A 4,368-nucleotide genomic window follows, 5' to 3' on the forward strand; every position below is an offset into this window, starting at 1 on the left:
AAAATGTTGAGTCTTTAACCCAGTGTTACATGTTTTATTTGTCTATCTGCTCTGCTATATACTGCATTTTAACTTCACATTGAAAAAAAAATTGTTTGTGGGGTTTACCAATACCCGGATTGAATTTCTGGAAAAGTGTGATTCCGCTTCCTTGAAATTGGCCACAAATAAATTATTTTAGTATTAATAAATGCATGATTTATGTTTATTTATTGATTATGTCGTTGCTATTTTTTAACATTTAAATGAAAAAAAAATAAAAAGTGTTATTCATGGCTTTTTTTAATCTTTGAATATTTTATCATTGAATATGTAATTTCTGCAAAAAGTAAAATGTAAATGGCAACTTATTTGGTGTTAGATTCCTTTTAAAAACTAAATTATTTCAGTTTAAAAAAATGCATATAATGATTTAAAAAAAATCAGTTTTAATACAGAATTTTATTATTGGCGCCATTTTACCTACCTGTCATTTGGGGCCATTTTTACCGGGGCCATTTTTTCCGGGGCCATTTTTTCATGGGCCATTTTTTCCGGGGCCATTCTTACCGTACACCAATACGACTGTCACTATGCCAGCAACACCTCCAAACCTATAAGCTTATATTTATGTACACATTTATGTACACCGTATTGTACATTGCTGTGTTTCTGTAGTAGTTTTAAATGTTTTCTTTATGAACGCACCGTCATTTGCTACGCGTGACGTGTGCCGCCGATGGAAAGGCGTAGTTTTTCGAATAAAGTATTTTTATTATTATATACTTTAATTATTGTAGTCAGCAACACGGCTTCAATAATGAACAAAAGCGGTCCGAAATGTTCCACAGTATGGTAATTCTGGTATTCTGATATTTTTTTTAATGTCTTTAAAAATCCAAACAATTACATGGCATTCAGTAATTGACGTAGACGATTTACTTTTGAATAATGTATTTATAATTATGTGAAATCAATATCTAATACACTTTATGCATTTAGGCCTACATGGACGACAAACTGAAAAATGCAAATGACGTATTTACTGTATAACAATGTCCTTCAATTTACAGGTAGCCCAGGTATCGATTCAAATTAAATTTCAAATTCAGATTACGGCAATGGTTTGTGCGTAAGATAACACGTGTGTATTTTTCGTTTCTTCGCCATTATGTTTTTTCCCCCACAAAATAAATTACGTCTTGCAGAAAAGCAACGAAGAGCATTTTATTTTACATAGCCTGGCCTAACACAATAGATATCATAATAAATCCCCATTTCAAAAACTGCACGGATGGTGGCAGGTGCCAGTAGGGGAAATGGATTAGGTAAGTTTGACTACACAAAAATGTCGATTCAGACTTCTGCTTAAGCTTTCAAACAAAATTCATGATGTAGATGAAATATTGTATAAATTCAGTCCTATACACATTATTCTGCTATATTTGAAAGCAATGTTTAATATCTTTATGCCTCTCATATACCGATTTTAAATTATTTATATGAGGTTTTTGTCCACTAACTTTACAGTTATAAATGTATACAGTTTTGTAATTAATATTTGTTAAGTTGTTAATTGCATGATTAGTTTTATGGGTTTCAAAACAATTATACCAAATCATTTGCTTTATTTATTTAAAGTCAATTTTCTTTTGAACCTTTGTTCGATAACAACGTGTAATTGTTTCCACAAATTATTCACAAATTGGCGATTCAAAATAGATATTTTATATAGAAAAGAGTTACAAAGAGGTACAAATAATACGGTGAATAAATCTAAACTGAAAATGTTTAAGACTTGTATTGATTGTGCATTTATCTTATGTAATTGTGAAAATCATATCCCATTGTAGTTGAGTATTTGTCAAGTTCCTTATTTCCATCTGGACTCGATTCTATTGGGCACTCTACCATGTTTCTGACTCGGGCTTTTTTGGGTTAGGCTGGGTATCAGAAAAATGCCAAACTCTCCTGGCTCGAAGCATACAAATGTACTGGCCTACCTAATTTGATCCTTTTTCATGAAACAAGCGAGTCTTCCAACACAAACTTCATCACCAGACCAAAATTTATTAAGCCAAGTTTCCATAAAATTGCTACACGGTATCGTTCGTTCTATTACAAATATAAAAACGTAACTGAATATAATTAAACCAAATAGGCCTACGACTTACCACCGACGACAAAGAAGATCAATGATTGTAGTCAGCGATGCTCAGCAATGTACGGCGGCACTGTAAATCTACAATTTCATTTACACCGACCTCGATCAACCAGCAACAACTGGTTTGTAATGAGCAACGGGTCCTCAGCATGGGTTTCAGCAACTACAGTATATTCTACTGATTAAAGATTGCACCATGCTCAGACCGTCAACGACCAACACGACCAAGATAAAGAAACACTGCCTTGATGTTCTGAACTAGTCAACGCAGTCGCCAACTATTATTAGTCTGTTCAGCAACACTATTTGTCCAAACTTGCTCTTGCGTTGAAATTATTGACCGATAATCCCCATCTTGTGAACTATATGGACTTCCACAGTTGACAAATGATGGCTAACCAATTAAAAAAAAATCAAAATGTGGTTATTCCATCAATTCAATACTTTTAAGATGAGATTTATTTATCAAAACACAATGCCTGTCTGTCACATTAACAACTAGAAAACCAACTGACACCCGATTCTACACGATGAAATGCACTGATACTGCTTCGGTGTCACATGTGCTAATACACATCATAATTAAGTAAAGTTTCCATACAATCGCTACACACTATTGCCGACAGCTTTCGGTGAAGCCTGGTTTCCTTAAAATCGCTACACTTTCGCTAAAGTGTTTTCAGTCCGCCACGCAATCGATAATCCTCACCAATTCGACTGACCAATCAGCATCACCGAAAGCTGTCGGCGATAGCGTGTAGCGAAATTCGAGTTAACTCGGCCCCAAGTCAACTCGGCCCCAGTCAACTCGGCCCCAGTGAACTCGGCCCCAAATCAACGCGGCCCCATGTCAACTCGGCCTCAAGTCAACTCGGCCCCAAGTCAACTCGGCCCTAAGTAGTCAACTCGGCCCCAAGTCTGTCTCTTATACACATCTAGATGTGTATAAGAGACAGTTTATGTACACATTTATGTACACCGTATTGTACATTGCTGTGTTTCTGTAGTAGTTTTAAATGTTTTCTTTATGAACGCACCGTCATTTGCTACGCGTGACGTGTGCCGCCGATGGAAAGGCGTAGTTTTTCGAATAAAGTATTTTTATTATTATATACTTTAATTATTGTAGTCAGCAACACGGCTTCAATAATGAACAAAAGCGGTCCGAAATGTTCCACAGTATGGTAATTCTGGTATTCTGATATTTTTTTTAATGTCTTTAAAAATCCAAACAATTACAATTATTATATAATAGGTAAAATCTAAACCATCTTATATATAAATGCACTAGGAAACGAATACTATATAACAATACGGACTTTCGAAAAACTTTGTTGAAGAATTTCAGTATATTTACCTAGTATATATACATATACATAGGCCTATAATGTATATTTAATATGCCTATAAATCAGTATGTTCATATCGTTATTATCAATAGTTTTTATTAGGCCTTTTATTATTATTTTAATATTATTTTTATTAATGCTGTTTTTATTATTGTTAATGAAAAAAGAATGACAAAGGCACGATTTAAAACACTTTAATTTTGGCATTCATTGCATTTATATTCTTTGGTAATTATTTCGTAAATATATAGTAAATTAGGGGCCAAGTTAACTTGGGGCCGAGTTGACTTGGAACAGAGTTGACAAGGGGCCGAGTGGACATGGGGTCGAGTTGACTTGGGGCCGAGTTGACTGGGGCCGCGTTGACTTGGGGTCGAGTTCCCGTGTAGCGATTGTATGAAGTTTAGCGATTGTATGAAGTCGAGCTGGATGCTGATTGCTGATTGCTATTACAGTACAAGGATTGCAGTAAAAAACTGTAGCAATAGTGTAACGATTTTAATGAAACCAGGATTTAGTGACGACACTAATCACCAACGTTTGTCACCTTAGACAATTACTGTTCAAAATGTATCAATGATTTTCGAACTTCGCTTGCACTATGAATATTTTTCGCTGATGGTGAAGCTTATGCATAATTATTCTTTTAACATAGATGTGTGCACGCTTTAACTTGGAATTTAGACAGTGATGTGGGTCGATATTAACCGCGTATTTAAAATGCTTTATTCATAATAATGGTATTTCTTGTCATGAGAACATCATCCTCATGAATAAATCGTGTTTACAAAAACAAAGTGCTGGTTTTATTTATGATCATAAACAAGTTTCAAATACAGTAGAACCCAGGGGATACTTTCGGGATAAAAAAAAAAG

At 34.6% G+C, this 4,368-nt stretch overlaps 1 protein-coding gene across 7 annotated transcripts in view; it reads right to left on the bottom strand.

The window, feature by feature from the left end:
- The window catches only part of LOC117123696 (D(1A) dopamine receptor-like), a 13,381-nt gene extending 10,493 nt beyond the window's left edge, over positions 1 to 2,888 (bottom strand). For 4 of the 7 annotated variants that reach the window (XM_033269713.1, XM_033269715.1, XM_033269711.1 and 1 more), the window contains exon 1: positions 2,154 to 2,844. The gene's annotated coding sequence lies outside the window, so the exon portion shown is untranslated. Of the gene's footprint in view, positions 1 to 2,152 lie in introns of all 7 variants that reach the window. The other 3 variants (XR_004447872.1, XR_004447873.1, XM_033269714.1) reach the window with 3 other exon arrangements.
- Positions 2,889 to 4,368: the final 1,480 nt, after the last annotated feature.

Source organism: Anneissia japonica, unplaced genomic scaffold (genome assembly GCF_011630105.1).
Source record: "Anneissia japonica isolate Jap-2015-1 unplaced genomic scaffold, ASM1163010v1 scaffold287714_len2871179_cov188, whole genome shotgun sequence".
NCBI lineage: Eukaryota > Metazoa > Echinodermata > Crinoidea > Comatulida > Comatulidae > Anneissia > Anneissia japonica.